Source organism: Salmo salar, chromosome ssa21 (genome assembly GCF_905237065.1).
Source record: "Salmo salar chromosome ssa21, Ssal_v3.1, whole genome shotgun sequence".
NCBI lineage: Eukaryota > Metazoa > Chordata > Actinopteri > Salmoniformes > Salmonidae > Salmo > Salmo salar.
This window is the reverse complement of record NC_059462.1, coordinates 17,101,304-17,121,663: the sequence shown is the minus strand read 5'-3', so window position 1 is coordinate 17,121,663 and position 20,360 is coordinate 17,101,304.

Below are 20,360 nucleotides of genomic sequence, written 5' to 3'. Positions count from 1 at the left end.
TATGACATTTGGGGACTTTTTCCACCACTGCTGCTAAGTAACAGGAGTGTAATGCTCTGTAACAGGAGTGTAGTGCTAGGTGACAGGAGTGTAGTGCTAAGTGACAGGAGTTTCAGTGGAGCAGAAGAAGTCGCACCACACACAACAATTAAACACACACACATTTAGCCCTAACACACAGGGTCAAACGTCCATATACATGTAGCCAACTATGGTCATGCATGTACACACCATGCGCAAAACACACACACACACACACACACACACACACACACACACACACACACACACACACACACACACTGACCTGAGGACGAAAGCGCAGGTTGTCTGTCCCAGGACATATTCAGGACCCACTTCTCCAAATTCTCATGGCACACACCTCACAAACTTCAGAATAGGATTTCTTTTCTGCAAAGGATGTAACAGCAAGGATACGAAGACATTAGTAACACTACAATGCTGAGGTTGCTTAAACTATTTTTTTATTTTTTATTTAACTAGGCAGGTCAGTTAAGAACAAATTCTTATTTACAATGGCCAGATGTGATACAGCCAGGAATCGAACCAGGGACTGTAGTGACGCCTCTTGCACTGAGATGCAGTGCCTTAGACCGCTGCGCCACTCGGGAGCCCAAAATATTAGTTTAAGTCTTCCTGAACACAGACTTTCAATTCAATTTTGTTGGTAAGAATGCTACTAAGGGATAACGTGTAAATGCCAATCATGTAACTAGACACATTACATTTTTTAACTGCAGCTTTTTCAACGTTAATCACTCTTACCTGTCTGGGGCTGACTATGACACTGTTTCCTGAGCCCACTGGTTTAGGATGACCCATGATTTTGATGCCTTCTGACCTTTGACCCTCTTGCGTCTGCTCCGGTTGCTACGATGTCATCAGTAATTTGTTGCAACGTTATGTATTTAAGGTTGCCTATTCGTACTGGCCATTTTTGCACTAGCAAAACTAGTCCTTCCATTCAGCCAAGGTATAGCTAGCTAGCCTGCCTGTTACCTTAGCATGTGGTTGCAAAGATCAACTTAATAGCCAGTAAGCTACATCACGGTAGAGAGTTAACTTCCACCAGAGACAACTGTAACAATGTAGCTAACATTGAGATGGAGGTTTTTTTATGTGTCATGGTATTTATCCCTGTAGTTTAATTCCATACAGTGGTTTATTTTCCACTGTATTCCGCCGATCACCAGTAGCCTACAGGCTTCCATTCACTCTGTGCCTGACAAAACAATATGTATAGGCATGTATTTTTCATCTAGACAGTCCATGCAATGAAACCTCTAGTGCAAACCTTTCTTTTGATCACTTTTGTTCATTTACCATGCTTTCCATGCTGTCTATTCTGCACTAGTGTAGCAGCCCCAGCAGGAGGCAGCACATCCATACCCCAAAGCCAGGCAGGCAGAGGTGTATAGAAGAACCTTCTCCTGACTGAGGACATGCTCAACTTTTGCACTAGATAACTACAGGGACACCAAACGTGTCAATAAGTCAGATTTGACAGTTGCATTACACATTTTTGGATGGATGTATCAATGTACTGGTCACGACATGGAAACAATGTCGTGACCACGACATGGAAACAATGTTGATTCAACCAGTGTGTGCCCAGTGGGAAATTTCATATTGCCCTCACAGCACAACAACCAGTCCTAACAGTGGCATCACAGCAGCTCTGATTTTAGCTACAGTGAGGTCCTGAAGTATTGTGACAGTGACACATTTTTTGTTGTTTTGACTCTGTTCTCCACCATTTTGGATTTGAAATAATACAATGACTGACTGTCAGCTTTAATTTGAGGTTTGAACCGTTTAGAAATTACATCCCTTTTTGTACTTAGTCGCCCCATTTTAGGGGACCAAAAGTATTGGAACAAATTCACTTATATGTGTATTAAAGTAGTAAAAAGTGTAATATTTGGTCCCATATTCCTAGCACTCAATGATTACATCAAGCTTGAACATTATACTCCCAAGACATTCAAATCTCTCACCATTACAATAACAGAGGAGGTTAGCGTTTTTGGGGGGGAGCATGATATTTATGCCTCTGTCACTTTCTCACTCATCATTATTCACAATTCATTGAAGAATTCATTGAAGAACGTATCAAGACTGTTTCAAGGACAGCTTTTTTCCATGTACGTAACATTGCAAAAATCAGAAACTTTCTGTCCAAAAATGATGCAGAAAAATTAATCCATGCTTTTGTTACTTCGAGGTTGGACTACTGCAATGCTCTACTTTCCGGCTACCCGGATAAAGCACTAAATAAACTTCAGTTAGTGCTAAATACGGCTGCTAGAATCCTGACTAGAACCAAAACATTTGATCATTTGATCAAGGGCTGATTTCAAGGTTTTACTGCTAACCTACAAAGCATTACATGCGCTTGCTTCTACCTATCTTTCCGATTTGGTCCTGACGTACATACCTACACGTACGCTACGGTCACAAGACGCAGGCCTCCTAATTGTCCCTAGAATTTCTAAGTAAACAGCTGGAGGCAGGGCTTTCTCCTATAGAGCTCCATTTTTATGGAATGGTCTGCCTACCCATGTGAGAGATGCAGACTCGGTCTCAACCTTTAAGTCTTTACTGAAGACTCATCTCTTCAGTAGGTCCTATGATTGAGTGTAGTCTGGCCCAGGAATGTGAAGGTGAACGGAAAGGCTCTGGAGCAACAAACCGCCCTTGCTGTCTCTGCCTGGCCGGTTCCCCTCTCTCCACTGGGATTCTCTGCCTCTAACCCTATTACAGGGGCTGAGTCACTGGCTTATTGGTGTTCTTCCATGCCGTCCCTAGGAGGGGTGCGTCACTTGAGTGGGTTGAGTCACTGACGTGGTCTTCCTGTCTGGGTTGGCGCCCCCCCTTGGGTTGTGCCGTGGCGGAGATCTTTTTGGGCTATACTCGGCCTTGTCTCAGGATGGTAAGTTGGTGGTTGAAGATATCCCTCTAGTGGTGTGGGGGCTGTGATTTGGCAAAGTGGGTGGGGTTATATCCTTCCTGTTTGGCCCTGTCCGGGGGTATCATCGGATGGGGCCACAGTGTCTCCTGACCCCTCCTGTCTCAGCCTCCAGTATTTATGCTGCAGTAGTTTATGTGTCAGGGGGCTAGGGTCAGTCTGTTATATCTGGAGTATTTCTCCTGTCTTATCCGGTGTCCTGTGTGAATTTAAATATGCTCTCTCTAATTCTCTCTTTCTCTCTTTCTCTCTTTCTTTCTTTCTCTCTCTCGGAGGACCTGAGCCCTAGGACCATGCCTCAGGACTACCTGACATGATGATTCCTTGCTGTCCCCAGTCCACCTGGCCATGCTGCTGCTCCAGTTTCAACTGTTCTGCCTGCGGCTATGGAACCCTGACCTGTTCACCGGACGTGCTACCTGTCCCAGACCTGCTGTTTTCAACTCTATAGAGACAGCAGGAGCGGTAGAGATACTCTCAATGATCGGCTATGAAAAGACAACTGACATTTACTCTTGAGGTGCTGACTTGTTGCACCCTCGACAACTACTGTGATTATTATTATTTGACCATGCTGGTCATTTATGAACATTTGAACATCTTGGCCATGTTCTGTTATAATCTCCACCCGGCACAGCCAGAAGAGGACTGGCCACCCCTCATAGCCTGGTTACTCTCTAGGTTTCTTCCTAGGGTTTGGCCTTTCTAGGGAGTTTTTCCTAGCCACCGTGCTAGGGGTTTTAGGCTGGGTTTCTGTACAGCACTTTGAGATATTAGCTGATGTAAGAAGGGCTATATAAATAAATTTGATTTGATTTGATTCAGGATTATCCGTAATCATGATAGCATTCACGTTAATGTAGAAGTCTTTAGAAACATATTGTATTCTTATTTACAATAAAAGTGACTCCGAAATGACACAATACATTGTTTACAATTCATTTCTATTGGGCAGAACATAGCTTTGATAAGCTGATGATCACGGAGGGTTGAATTGTAAATGTTAAGATGTAGGTCACACAACGCTGATGAATAACAATGACCCTCTTTGCCATTCTGTGGCTATTTAAAGTCTGAGACTGGCTAGCTTATTTAGCGCTCAGCATGGTTTATTTGATTTGCAATAATAAACTATATCAACCGAATCAACAAAAAAGCACTAGTATATCAATAAAATATGCTTAATGACCAACCCCCCCCCCCCAAATGCAGATGATTCATTCTGATTGTTGCATTAATTAAAAAACCTTTAGGTAATGGTGATGTATTATTCATCTAACGATGTGAATGTTCATTTGCTGGAGGCTGCATTTATGAGCGCTGAAAGCATCCACGCCGACCGTTTTCTTGTCAGGTTCTCATTGTGTTAGGAGGAAGCCTCTGCCTTAGACACAGACAGATGTGTCTGCTGTGGTGATGATGGAGAGAAGCACTCAGTCATTCTGTCTGTCAGAAAGACCACAACTCAGGCGCAGTGGTTTGATTGTTTGTCGAGACCCTAAAAGCAAAGGGGGCTGCACAAAGTGTATATACATGTACAGTTGACGTCAGAAGTTTACATACACCTTAGCCAAATACATTTAAACTCAGTTGTTCACAATTCCTGACATTTAATCCTAGTAAAAATTCCCTGTCTTAGCTCAGTTAGGATCACCACTTTATTTTAAGAACGTGAAATGTCAGAATAATAGTAGAGAGAATTATTTATTTCAGCTTTTATTTATTTCATCACATTCCCAGTGGGTCAGAAGGTTACATACACTCAATTCGTTTTTGGCAGCATTGCCTTTAAATTGCTTAACTTGGGTCAAACGTTTCGGGTAGCCTTTCACAAGCTTCCCACAATAAGTTGGGTGAATTTTGGCCCATTCCTCCTGACAGAACTGGTGTAGCTGAGTCGGGTTTGGAAGTATGCTTGGGGTCATTGTCCATTTGGAAGACCCATTTGCGACCAAGCTTTAACTTCCTGACTGATGTCTTGAGATATTGCTTCAATATATCCACAGAATTTTCCTTCCACATGAATCCATCTATTTTGTGATGTGCACCAGTCCCTCCTGCCGCAAAGCACCCCCACAACATGATGCTGCCACCCCCGTGCTTCACGGTTAGGATGGTGTTCTTCGGCTTGCAAGCATCCCCCTTTACCTCCAAACATAACGATGGTCATTATGGCCAAACAATTTTTGTTTCATCAGACCAGAGGACATTTCTCCAAAAACTACGATCTTTGTCCCCACGTGCAGTTGCAAACCGTAGTCTGGCTTTTTTATGTCGGTTTTGGAGCAGTGGCTTCTTCCTTGCTGAGTGGCCTTTCAGGTTTTGTCGATATAGGACTCGTTTTACTGTGGATATAGATACTTTTGTATCTGTTTCCCCCAGCATCTCCACAAGGTCCTTTGCTGTTGTTCTGGGATTGATTTGCACTTTTCGCACCAAAGTACGTTCATCTCTAGGAGACCTTAGCGGTATGACGGCTGCGTGGTCACATGGTGTTTATACTTGCGTACTATTGTTTGTACAGATGAATGTGGTACCTTCAGGCATTTGGAAATTGCTCCCAAGGATGAACCAGACTTGTGGAAGGCTACAATTTTTTGGGGAGGTCTTGGCTGATTTATTTAGATTTTACCATGATGTCAAGCAAAGAGGCACTAAGTTTGAAGGTATACCTTGAAATACATCCACAAGTACACCTCCAATTGACTCAAGTGATCAGAAGCTTATAAAGCCATGAGATAATTTTCTGGAATTTTCCAAGCTGTTTAAAGGCACAGTCAACTTAGTGTATGTAAACTTCTGACCCACTGGAATTGTGATACAGTGAATTATAAGTGAAATAATCTGTCTGTAAACAATTGTTGGAAAAATGACTTGTGTCATGTACAAAGTAGATGTCCTAACCGACTTGCCAAAACTATAGTTTGTAAACAAGAAATTTGTGGAGTGGTTGAAAAACGAGTTCTAATGACTCCAACCTAAGTGTATGTAAACTTCCGACTTCAACTGTAAATATGTATACACATAGCATTAAATTATCTGTAGCTGTGTAGAAGTCAAAAAGCACTGGTAAAAGAATGGCCAGAAGCACAGAAATAAACTAGACCGATGTTAGTGAGGAAACAAAACCTGATCTCTCTGCCTTCTCTCTTTGCCCGCTGAGTGAAATTTGAATATATGACTGATCTGCTGACAGGGAGAAGGCTGATCCTGCGGTTCCCGTGATAGGACAGGTATTACACCATGGCTCTCAGTAGTCTGCCTCAGCAGATTGGGTGCTCACTTAATTAGGCAAGGATTATTAAGGGCCAAATTCACTCATTTACATGAATTGTATCATAAATACAAGCTGGCTGCCTGCTTTTGGAGGGAGCTTTAAGAGTAAGTATTAAGAATCTCCAGGCTGCTTCATGGAAAAGACTTGCTCTAGGCTTCTGGCTTGAGGTTTCACACCAGAAAGCCCTATTCCCCTAGGAGGTGTGTGCTGTTTTTGTGGGCACAGACTTTACCCATGTTTAATCCAAAGAAACCAAGATGAAAGGGCTTGATTTACATTTAATTCAGAATATGCTAATGCTGTATGCTAGTAGTGTCCCAGTCCAAACATTCAGTACAAGACACAATGCAACTCACAGTACACCCCAGTGATAACCTGCATTGTCATTTAAATTAGTTGAATGTAATTTTTCCCTTCGATTTTCCTCCCCCATCCAAAATCCATATATTAGTACTGAAGTGTATTTTCATTCCATATTACGTAAAGCGATATCCAGTAGCCAGTAATTATTTTCAGTTGGTTACTACTAGGGCATAATGTCAGACTAGATCTCTTCCCCGTAATCTTGATCAGAGAGTGATTGGGCATTACGTCTGGCTTTATTACCCAGGACCGTTATTACCCAGGACCTTTATTACCCAGGACCTGCATCTATTTAACAGTATTATTCACAGTTAGTGCTATTGCCAGGCCAACCAGCAGTAGAGGCAATCCCCACTGGGCACGTACCCGGGCTGTGCTCATCCCTGCCAATCCATCCCCAGAGCATACTATCCCTGGCTGGTGCACCTCCAGACATCACATACAGCTACACAGCCTCCACACCATTTGCATAGACGTATTTTAATAGCCATGGGAATAGCACCTTTTGAGTTTTTATCCTCAACCTAGCCTAAGGTTAGGTTATCATTAGGTAATAACCTAATAGAAGCGTTGAGGTATTTTTGGTTAGAATCTGTACTGTACTACCGACGATGGCAGGAATAGGAAGAGGACAGAGGCTATTATCTGCGCTCTGGCCTTGTTTTGTCCAGACCCTACTTAGTAAGATCCATTATTAGACGTAATTAGTCTAGGTGCCCATGTTCTTCAGGTCCTCAGTCAGAATCAAATGATTTCAGATTATGGTCGGAAAATGAATGCCAGACATTGTTTTTATATTTATTTTCAGAGAATAAGCTAGGCGATCATTTCATTTACACTCTGTTCTAACCTCAGACAGAAATTAAGTAATAGATGAATGTGCATCGGTGGAATTTGCTTTCCTAACTGCAAGACGGCTGCGTTTATACTGAGATAACCTTTCGTTCCTTAGAGTTAATTAACCTCGCTTTAGTTCAAATGCTCAGAGCAGGGAATCTGGAGTAAAAGGCTGGTGATTGCTGAGCCATGTCGATCGTTCAGATACTTTAGTAAACTCATGAGAATCTTAGCATCGATTTGTTATCACACCGCAACTGACGGAATTGTTTCAGGATGAAGTTTTCAATGGATTTAGTGGGGATAGTGTCATAGCCATGTAGTTTCAGGTTATTACGTGCCAAGCCTCCCCATGGATATGTCCTCCTGGTTCTTGGCAACGGTTAACCTTTATGGTGTTATTACCCTATCTCTTCCCTACATATCACTGTAATTGTTTCACTCGTTTCACCATTACCCTATCTCTTATTTATGTATACTGGAATAATTCTCATTGTTTGTATAGTATGACGTTGAGCTAGAAGATCTCTGATGTTATTGACACATGTCCTGATTCTTGAGGACTGGGTTTTGTAGATTTTGTCAAACTCATTTTCTCAAACTCATTTGTTGAGCACGCACATGATGTCCTCATTTAATTCAGTCTATGTTGTTTGGTAGGACAGAGCCAGGTGTATAGAAGATGCACATTTATTTGCTAAAGGAAATGCCCTGAAGTCTTCATTTGAGATAATATACAATAAACAAGGCTTTGATTGTGCGCTAGATTAGAAGCCATACACCACCAGCAAGGCCTTGACATTGACATGCATTATCGCGATGGCCCTTCTCCTCCCTCCTGTCCTTTCCTGCTCCCTGCTCTGGCCATTGTTACAGATTGCTCCTATATCATTGCAGGCACCGTTGCTTTGATTTATTGGCCCTGCAGCAGTCTTGATTCCCCTCATTAGCTTGTTCATTACCCTGTCGGTCATTTCATCACCTGCCATATTGTACGTCAAGGTCTCTTACCGAGCAGGTGGTGCTGGGAGTGCTCGTGTGTGGCCACTGTGATAGATACCTCGTCTTCACATTTTTGATCCATTGGTTTCAGTTACTTTTGTAATATAGAACTGCGTTGATTTGACAGTTACAAACTAACTGATAGATAACGTGATTGCAACTAGACAATGGTGTCTTCATTATTTGGGGTCTGTTGTTCTAGTAGGATACCGCAGGCTTGTCTTGTCTGCTGTTTGCAAACTGCATCCCAGTTCAAATCCCCTCAATCCCATCAACCATAACCAGGTCAGGCAAACCCCCTCGATATTCATTTAGCTAATCGTTTACAGTGGGACCTTGTATGGACTGGTGGGAGGGGTTGTGTGTCTGTTGTAAATGCAAAGCAAGAAGCTTTCAATACATCTTCAAATTACCTAATGCCTCTTTAATCTAACCCAGTTCTCTATTCATGGTGCTCACTGATTACCAACACCAACATCCAGTCAGCCATCTCAAGGTTAAATGCAAGATCCTGCCTGCTTTGTTTTCAGGCATTCTAACATACTAGTCTTCATCAAAATATTTATTGTACAGGGCTTTTTCACAGTATTCTTTTTTGTTTTGTTCCTACACTGAGCCCTCTTTCTTGGCCAGCACCATGTTAGTGGTGAAGCTCCGTTACATCATAATTGTGTGTGGTCAGTAGCTCATAAGAATAACGTGATCATTCACTTCTCTTGATGGTCTCATAGATAGGAGGACATGAGTGTTATCTTAAAGAAGACATACAGTAGTCCTCTTTTGTTTGTTTCTCCAGATTGATTTTAGAACTGGCTTTTATTCTAATCAACAGAATACATGAATCTATTCAATGTTTTTTGTCTAGTGTTTCAGAGGCCTCTACCTTATTTAGACGGTCATTCGTCTCACATCAACACAACTTTCAAAATGGAGGGGATGTTGTATGTCTGGCCTTGTCAAGTGTTGTTATGCAGTCATATGAGTGAGTCAGTATGTGAGTCATATGAGTGAGTCAGTATGTGAAAAGCATCATCCACCTCTCACTTCTATTTTAGGTGGTAATTTGTGTTGAAATTACCAGAGGATTTGGACAGACTGCTGGGTTATTTGCAAAAACATTTTGTTTTGAAGTATTCATGAGAATTGGTTTAATTTTTTTTTAAATAATTCTCTATTTTTTTTATTTGTACTTAAATCTGTTTCTTTGAGGTTTCCGTCAATCTGCCAAGTGGCTTTATTAAAAGCAGAATTAGCCTGATTTTGTACATTTATTCAAGATGCACACAATTTGACGCACACAGAATTGGTTATGTCTGGGTGAGTTGAGCTCTCAGTCCCAGACCCAATTTCTCCAACAATGAAGCTAAGGGTTCTGCTTGGAGGACTTAATGGGATTAGAGAAAGGGCTGCTAACCCAGAATTTAGGTATAAAGTGTTTAAGACCGGCCCTGAGTTAATGAGGGCTCCTCTCATACATGAGGACGAGCGGGACTTGTGTGTTCCCTATGGCGACGGTAGGGACCGTGAGGTCACGGATTTTAGTGAATTGTATTCTGAATGTACATCAATCAGGGTTTAGACCCAGGCACAGTACTATTGCAACAACATTAGTTCTTAATGATATTGACAATGCTTTAGCAGCCAAAATTAATTGTGCTGCCGTGTTTGTGGACTTGTCAAAGGCTTTTGACACAGTTGAACATTCTATTTTATTGAGTAAGTTGTCCTCAATAGGTCTGGGCACTGACACCTGGACGTGGTTTCAGAACTACCTTGGTAATAGAACTCAGGCTATTGTGACAGAGGGGGTCAAATCTGAATACATAAAGGGGTACCCCAGGGTTCAATTCTGGGGCCACTATTGTATATAAATAACATTGGAAATACTGTGAAAAATTGTAATATACATTTTTATGCTGACGATACGTTGTACTCTGTTGCACCATCTGTAAACCAAGCCTTTTCACATTCACAGACTGATTTCCAAGTACTACAGAAATCACTCTTGGATTGTACCACCTTTTTCTCCCCAATTTTGATCTTGTCTCATTGCTGCAACTCCCCAATGGTCACGGGCGGCGAGGGTCGTGTCATGCGTCCTCCGAAACATGACCCGCCTAACTACACTCCTTAATACCCGCCCACTTAACTCGGAAGCTAGCCGCACTATTGTGTCGGAGGAAACATCATTCAACTGATGACCGAGGTCAGCCTGCAGGTGCCCGGCCCGCCACAAGGAGTCTCTAGAGCGCGATGAGCCAAGTAAAGCCCCCCCGGCCAGACAATCCCCTAACTCGGACGACACTGTGCCAATTGTGCACCGCCCTATGGGACTCCCGAACACGGCCGGTTGTGACACAGCCCGGAATCGAACCCGGGTCTGTAGTGACGCATCTAGCACTGCGATACAGTGCCTTCAACTGCTGCACCACTTGGTAGGCCCTTAAGTTAGTACTTAATACAAACAAAACAAAATACATGATATTTTCTAGGTCCCGTAACTTAGATTTAAGTGACCTTGAAATTACTAGCCTGAACGGAACACAAATTGAACGAGTTCCCTCTTATAAATATCTTGATATCTGGCTAGATGATAAATTGGTATTTCAAATGCATGTTACTCAGCTGGTAAAATGTGATTATTTTACAGAAATAGAGCATGTCTATTGTTTGATACTAGAAAGGAAGTTGTCCGGGCCACTTTTATGTCTGTTTTAGATTATTTATTTATTTAACCTTTATTAAACTAGGCAAGCAAGTAAAGAACAAATTCTTATTTACAATGACGGCCTACCAGAAGGCAAAAGGCCTCCTGCGGGGACGGGGGATTAAAATACACACACATCACAACGAGAGAGACACCACGTAAAGAGACCTAAGACGACAACATTACGGAGATATAATCTGTATGCACGCAGCAGCTTCCACACTTAAACCTCTAGATGCTTTTTTTCCATTATGCCCTTAGATTCATTACTGGTGATCGTTTTAGAACTCACCATTGTGTATTGCATCAAAAGGTGTGTTGGGCCTCTGTATGTAAGAAGAGAGTAGCGTTCCCTTTTGTTTATTAAACAAAGTGCGCCTGCAGAAACTTCCAATATATCTGACGACACTCGTCAAGGTCAAAACAATAGAATACTGTACAAGAGCACAAGATTGGATAATGCTAGTGGTTCCAAGGGTGGCTTCCTATTTAGGGAGAGTTGCTTTGGGTTTTTGCTCCACAGATGTGGAATGTGTTGCAGGGGAGGCTTAGGCCTGAAGGTGTTGCATGGGAGGCTCGAACGTGTTGCAGGGGAGACTCAGGCTTGAATGTGTTGCAGGGGAGGCTCAGGCTTGAATGTGTTGCAGGGGAGACTTAGGATTGAATGTGTTGCAGGGCAGGCTCAGGCTTGAATGTGTTGCAGGGGAGGCTTAAGATTGAATGTGTTGCAGGAGGGCTCAGGCTTGAATGTGTTGCATGGGAGGCGTAATATTGAATGTGTTGCAGGAGAGCCTTAATATTGAATGTGTTGCAGGGAAGGCTCAGGCTTAAATGTGTTGCATGGGAGGCTTAATATTGAATGTGTTGCAGGGTAGGCTTAAGATTGAATGTGTTGCAGGGTAGGATTAAGCTTGAATGTGTTGCAGGGCAGGCTCAGGCTTGAATGTGTTGCAGGGGAGGCTTAAGATTGAATGTGTTGCAGGAGGGCTCAGGCTTGAATGTGTTGCATGGGAGGCGTAATATTGAATGTGTTGCAGGAGAGCCTTAATATTGAATGTGTTGCAGGGAAGGCTCAGGCTTAAATGTGTTGCATGGGAGGCTTAATATTGAATGTGTTGCAGGGTAGGCTTAAGATTGAATGTGTTGCAGGGTAGGCTTAAGCTTGAATGTGTTGCAAAGGAGGCTTAGGCTTAAATGTGTTGCATGGGAGGCTTAAGATTGAATGTGTTGCCAGGGAGGCTCAGGCTTGAATGTGTTGCATGAGAGGCTTAATATTGAATGTGTTGCAGGGGAGTCTTAATATTGAATGTGTTACATGGGAGACTCAGGCTTGAATGTGTGGCATGAGAGGCTCAGGCTTGAATGTGTTGCATGGGTGGCTTAAGATTGAATGTGTTGCATGGGAGGCTCAGGCTTGAATGTGTTGCATGGGCGGCTTAAGATTGAATGTGTTGCATGAGAGGCTCAGGTTTGAATGTGTTGCATGAGAGGCTTAATATTGAATGTGTTGCAGGGGAGTCTTAATATTGAATGTGTTACATGGGAGACTCAGGCTTGAATGTGTGGCATGAGAGGCTCAGGCTTGAATGTGTTGCATGGGTGGCTTAAGATTGAATGTGTTGCATGGGAGGCTCAGGCTTGAATGTGTTGCATGGGCGGCTTAAGATTGAATGTGTTGCATGAGAGGCTCAGGCTTGAATGTGTTGCATGAGAGGCTTAATATTGAATGTGTTGCAGGGGAGTCTTAATATTGAATGTGTTACATGGGAGACTCAGGCTTGAATGTGTGGCATGAGAGGCTCAGGCTTGAATGTGTTGCATGGGTGGCTTAAGATTGAATGTGTTGCATGGGAGGCTCAGGCTTGAATGTGTTGCATGGGCGGCTTAAGATTGAATGTGTTGCCAGGGGAGGCTCAGGATTGAATGTGTTGCCAGGGAGGCTCAGGCTTGAATGTGTTGCGGAGGAGGCTTAGGATCGAATGTGTTGCATGCGAGGCTTAAGTTTGAATGTGTTTCACAAATAAAGTGCCTCTTGGAAAGTCTAGGGTATGTTTTTCCTGCTCCCAGACTGTGTAATGGCGTTCACACTAGAGCCCAGACATTGATACAATACTATCAAGGAAATGTACAACAGAAGTCTGAGACCCTAGCAGTGCTGTATGAGTTGGTCTCCACAAATGGAGAGTGAGGACTGCTGTCTTGATCCATGCTCCATGCACTCATTGTTGTTGTCCCCCCATGAACATGCTGTTCTACTGTACGTGCTCCCTCTAATGAATTCAGGAAAAGGCACATTTTTCTGGCCTTTAAATGTCCCTTTCCTGGTTATAACATTTTAGCATCATAGCGTTTAGTGTTTATACATACACCTATTTGTTGGATAAAATGCAGATTGTTTTGAGTTTTATCTGTATGCACTGAGTATAGGCTAGTTATTTATTGTATAATGTACACATGTTGACATGCAATAGCAGAACTGACCTGCTCCTGCTGAGTTGGTTGCAGCGATGTAACATTTTTACCGTGTATATGTCCCTAAGGTGAGAATTTGGTTAATTTGCCCTGTGACAATCTGTCCTTTGAGTAGCTCTTTTGTTTTAAGCGACATCAAAAAAATACTTCCAACACCCTATTCAGTAAGCTTCTCGTGCCGTCGACTGACTCTGTGAGGTTAGGCTAAAAGATGAATGGATTTCTCATGACAATGAGAAGTAACAAGCAAACTAGTCAGTCTGTGGTGGTTTCTCTTCTTCTATCAGAAAGTAGTCGTGTGTGTCTACCACTTCAAGATCTGAGGTCAGGATATTATACATTATTTATAATATTTTCTATGTTGTGTAACTGTTGCTTTTGTCTAAAGCGTCTCCTCTCTATAGGTCCTGCAACTCTATTTGTTTGTCATTTTATCAACTCCAAGTGGTATCGCTGTCTTCGCTTCGCTTGTCTTCATTACCGCACACATTTTAGAATCAGTGACATTAATCTTCTTAGCGATTGTTGCAATAATATCTAGTTCATTGCAGCTGGTTTTCAATTGTGTGCTTGGATGACTAATTGCTAGAGTGTATAGAAGGCATCTGCAGAGCGCCTCCTGGTATCGGCACACGGCGATCCCGATCATGGCAAGTATCAATATCAATATGGTAAATAAGCATTTATATTTCGCACACTGCAGACTCCTATGTTTATAAGGAATAATTAATTGTGGCTAAAACTGTAGTTTCACTGACAAGGACAGTAAGGGTGGTTAGTATAGGCTAGTAAATTAACCAGTTGTCTTCCCCAACTTCAGTCTGTGGTCAAGATTGTAATCTAGTGTGGATTGTTCCAATTGATGAGAAGACGTGCAGTTGTTCATATTCACGTCTGGTGTCTGCCAATGAATTAATCAGGGGAACAAAGACACAGTAATCACTGTTTTAACATTCACTCATTACATTAAGTGATGGGTAATTTGTGTTTGTTTCTAGAAATGATTAGACCTTTTAGAGACATGGAAATATCCCCCTGGTGTCAGCAATATTTGCATTTAATCTTATTGGAGATGTTCATTTTTAATCTTGAATTTAACCATTTAATAGGTAACTGTTGCCTATATCATTATCCTTAGATGTGGGACTTTTGCAGCTGTGACTAGGCAGTAATTGTAAAACCATATGCCTAATGGGCTCCCAAGTGGCGCAGTGGTCTAAGGCACTGCATCTCAGTGAAAGAGGCATCATTACAGTCCCTGGTTCGAATCCAGGCTGTATCACATCCGGCTGTGATTGGGAGTCCCATAGGGCGGTGCACAATTGGTCCAGCGTCGTCCGGGTTTGGCCGGGGTAGGCTGTCATTGTAAGTAAGAATTTGTGGAGAAAGAGTGTAAAAATGGAGAAAGAGTGTATAGAATCTAATTATACAAGATTTCTGATGTTCAGAGGTGCAATATTGTGAGGGCCTGGATATTGCAAGTCACTTTGGATGTTTTCCATGGAATTCTTGTTGGGGGGCACAGATCATGTGAGGTGGTTGAAGTCCCATTCATTACATGTTGTGTATTTAACCCTCTGTTTCCCCTCATGTCCTTGTCAGAGATTGTTTGTGGTTATGTGTTTGTGTATTTTGTATTGGTGAGCGACGGGTTATTTTACCCGTAATTTTTTTATGTACGTTGGTTTTTGGAGTTTGTTTTATCTAAATGAAAAGACTCCAGTTACACCAAGTTGGTTTCTCCTGCGCCTGACTTCCCTGCCACCTACACACACGACAATGACAGGGAGGTTTGGGATGTTCTGTTGAAGCTTCTGTGTAAATGAAATGGCCTCTGTGGGTTTGCTCCCGCAAAGTGGACTGGGTAGACCAGAAATCTGTTATGTTTCCGGGAAGGTCTAACATCTTAAAGCCCTTGTAATTAGAAATGGACTGTTTCTTCTGACAGTTCTGTCAGGCCGGGACTGTGGCTCTGTAGTGTACACACTGATATTGTCACACGGTTATTAAAAATATAGCCCGTTGCAAACAAACCAACTGTCACCACTATGTTCTGACCAGAAAAGCATTAACATGGGATTAGGTGAGTGTCCATCCTAGTCTTTCTTACCACACAGACTAGATTTCTGTTTTTCTGCATAGCACAGCAGCAGAGGCCATCCGTCTCTCATGGTTTTCTATAAAGGAGGGGCTCCAGCCTGACCTCTTGTCATCAACTCTGACCCATGTTGGAATGTTAAGGCAGCTGTGTTGTGTTCTCAGTAATGTGGGGGTCTGTGTTTGTGAGGTCAAATCATAAAGGTACAGAGGCATGCTCTCCTGTGTGGCTCCACGCTGGTTTAACCACAGCACATTCGCTCCCCAGGACTGAGAGAAATGGTATTCATTAGAAAGCATTTCTCTTTACCCATAAACTGGAACCATGTTTAAGGAAATTGGAAAAGTGAGAGAGCAGCGTTGGTTTTATGGTCAGAATAAAAAAGTGAATTTGTTGAATCCCTGTGCAGAATGAAACCAACAAAACCAACAATTGTTATTTATCCCCATTAGGTATGAAGCATGTTGCGGTCCTTATATACCTCTGAAGTATTTCAGTATAAGTTATGTGTGCTGTTGTGTTGTAAAAACGACAAGGCAGAGGGATAGCCATTTAGTTGTGCAATGCAAGTTATTGTCCAAACTGTTACACATTAATACATGTTTAGTTAACTTCGAATCATGCAGGATTGAAATGACTCCAGGCACTAATCTAAATTATACTGTGAGGCAGATCACAAAACCTCCCGGGCCAAGCCAGTGTGTGTGTGAGTGGTTGTGTCACAGGGTTGTGTACCCCTCCGGTGGAGACGAGGACCGTAAATGAGCCCTGGGGTGGAGACGAGGACCGTAAATGAGCCCTGGCTCCCAATAAGACAGTTTGAGGAAAATATCATTCTCTCGCAATTATTGACTGTCAGCCAGGGAAGAGCAGGTCAACTGAACTACTCAGTGGGGAGAGTGTCCTTGTTTATTAGTCCAAATTTTGATTGTGTAGTAACTGACAATTGCAAATGGCTCTGAGAACAATTGAGAGACAAGAGTTTGGTCCAGGAAATTCCATACTGCTTATTTGCTGCTGTCTATCGGCCACCATGGAGAAAAACTATGTCTTAGTAAAAATCAAAAAACTGCTTCTCAGGAAGAGTTGGACTGCTGTGAAATATTGCCTTTCTGTGCCATCTCTTTCTAACTCAACCCTCTATTCCCTTTACCAGATTTTCTTATCTCTTGATGCTCAGTGCGTTTTCTTAAACATGTTGGTGTGTTTTTTTCTCCTTACGGTGTCTTAATGAAGCTGGTTGCTATTCCGCCTTTGATATGCTAACAACCAGACAACATGGAGACGTCATCATCCTGAGACATGAGATGACCAGATGTTCACCAGCCAGTCTGGTATTTGTCAATCTGAATTTGATATTCATGGCCTGGTGTCTGTTGGTTGGGGCACTGCCTCAAGCCAAACGACACATACAGGCCTCCCATGTACAGCAACGGACGATGCTAGCTGTATGCTTATGGTGGATTGCTTATTTGTTGCATATCATAGTGATAACGTGATTAATGTTTAATGTGCTGACGTCTTTGAATAGGTAATGATGCGAGGGACACTTGCACTGTTAAAATTCACTCAAGTGTTTCTCTTGGTCAGGATGTAATATCCGTTAGGTGTATGGAATACACAGATTGAATTATTCAGACATTAGCTCCAAAGCCTACATTAACTTTGTCCCCTCGCGGGACTGGCGGGCTTATTTCAGCCAACCAGATAAGGGCTGGTGTGTGGAGGAAGTGAAGAGACACCAGTGCTGTTCCCTTGGGAACCTTGTACTCCTGAACAGATGTTGTTACAGCCAACCAATGATAAACCACAACATGGCCATTACAGTACAGGTTTATGTCCTGTACTTTACAGGCAAACCAGTCAGAGAACATCTCAACACAGGTTATGGCCATTTCAATAGACCATTTTTTCTTCTTCATTTCATACATTTTGAAAGGCATCTTTGTTTGAGCAATATCTAGAGAATGTGAACTCATAACCTAACGTATAATTTTAACAGCGATTTATCATGTCCCTTCCTAGCTTTGAGTTGGCGAGCTCTCTGACGTGCTCTATATTCTTTACAATTGAACGCACATCTTATCTCTGTGTGAAAAATGGCAAAACCGCCAACGGAAGCACTATCAGCCCAATCGGTTACGAACGTTCCTTTTAACTTTAATGCGTTTCCTTGGAGGGAGCTGCTTTAAGGGCTTCTCTCCGGTCATGCGGGGGAGTGTAATACGGGCGGCGGCCCGGTTGCATAACCGCGGAACGCTGAGAGGGATGGACAGAGTGGCCGCGGTGACTGCAGGTTAATAGAAGGTTAGTATGTACCATATCGTACTGTGATGTCTGCCCTGTGAGCGTCTCAAACAACGCTCTCTGTAATCCCTGCCACCCTTCATCGGCCATGAAGATTAATCCCAAGGCTGAAGAGGTTATCTGATGACTCGGATTGGACAAATTAACATTTGTGGACAATATATTTGATTTCTGTCGATGGCTTGAGAAGATGAACGTTGCTAGCATATGCTGATCATCATCAGCTGTCAATGTTCTAAGGTTATGCTATTTCCGGATGAAGTTAGTATTTTATGCAGGACATAGTAGACTTTTGACCAGAGAATGGTCAGTCTAAGTACACAGTCGTTGGTTATAAACCCCTCTCAATTATATACATTTAATGAGAGACTGGAATAGTTTCTCTTATATGTGTTTCGAGTTGATGTGAGGTCATCATTTGTTCAGGAAAGAGATATCCCTAAACCCCGCACAGCAGTGCAATGTGGGTTAACACTCAGTGCAATACCTATGCATCCCATAAACCACATGGACGTGTCCTTGTATAACCTTGCTGTGCGGAATCCACTGTGGATGGCAAAGTGTGGTAGCAACATACCATGCATCACTGTCGAGGCAACAGCCACATTCACCGCCAGGTCATCTATTTGTCCTGGAAAAACACGGTGTAAATGGTTTCTCGTTTTTGCAAGGCAAGCAGAAAATGCAGCGATTTTTCAGCCACAGTACCACACCTTGGGGGAAAGGTTCCCCAAGCCACAGCTGTAATGATATCAATACTGAACTGTAGTGTTCCCCCTCTATGGAGGCATGTGGGGGGGATGCAGACGCAAAATGGGGATGCATACGCATAGGTACAGTAGGGAGGGATCCGTTGTATGGATCGGTGGATCGTTCTCTCGCACAGCTTGCGTTCTCACGTGCTTCAGTCCATTAGCCATTAGGCCATAGTTGATTCCAGCCATCACAGTTCCTAATGAAGACATTCATTATTAAAACAATGAATGATTTCCCCCCTCCATTGTTTCCATTTGCTTGGTGTTTTCTAACCCCCAGTTTGGAGTGGTACAGCTCTGTTTGTAACCCTGTATGGAGAACAGTAGACTCAGAGATGCGCTCTTTCCTTAGGGTTGTTAATCATCTTGGATATTTTGGATATTTGGCCAGTTCTGGACAGCCCTAGTTATTATGGGATCAATCTACTGACCTCTGAGAATCCACTATCCTTCTGCCAATGCTGAGGAGAGATGTACGAGTGTCCTCTCAGCTTCAGCCTCATATCAGCCTTCTATTGTGCATCCATCCTGCTGCTGCCAGTACCACTCCTCCTCATTTACATACAGTAATACCTTTTTAAGAGCACACTTAAGCACATTTAGAGTGTAATAGTGGCCCATTTGTGATGATGCTAGGTCAGAGAGGCGCGTTAAGAGAACATTACCTTATATAACAGCCTCGCTGTCAGCCACAGACGACTGTCATCACTTAACCTCTATCCCAACTCACAAATGGTTTAGCCTACCCTCCTTTTTTAAAGATACTATTATGAAAGATAATATTACAAACATGTCTGTCTGTAAAATTTGTATTAGTGCAACAGAAATTCCAACTGAATTTGAATGCAACAGAAATAAATGGTGTATTCGAGTGAAGTGTACAGTATTTCTAGACTCCACACAACATTGTTGTTGTTGTTGGATGGTTGCGAAGAAATCTTGTTTAGACCACATCAAAAACATCATCAGAGACATGGAAACTGCATACGGCGACATATCAACCCACGCGCCTTAGACTTGTCCAGATGGACACGTGTCTAGATGGTAAAGCAAAAGGTATTAAGTGAACTGCTTTTGCATTCATCCTTTCTTCAAGAGGCCCAGCTTGGGACGTCTTTGAGAAACGAGTCCAATCAATCAGTGTCAATTAGAGGAGCATTCAAAGTAAAGAAAGCCACATCCTGGGTATCAGATGCTCACTCCACACGTAACAGCAGGAAACACAATTACTCTGCACAGCTTCCTAAAGCACCCACGGTCTGTGAGGGTAGACGGATGCATATGAAAGGCTTTGGCTGCAATTTGTCTGCCTCTCACTGGTAGCTAGCTACCCCTCCTGAAGAGAGAGGGTTCTACGGCGTGGTAGAGGAGCGCTCCATTGGAACGCCTCCGTTTCATGTCTTTCATGTCCAGCCCAAATCCCTTTCAGTTATGGACACAGCAGTTATGGAATGCCTTCATACCTGCAGGGATCTTCAAAGCCAGTGTTTGTTTGTGGAGCGCGTCTCTAGCAGCTCTCCTTTTGACCCATCTCTCTCTGTTGGGGGCTACAG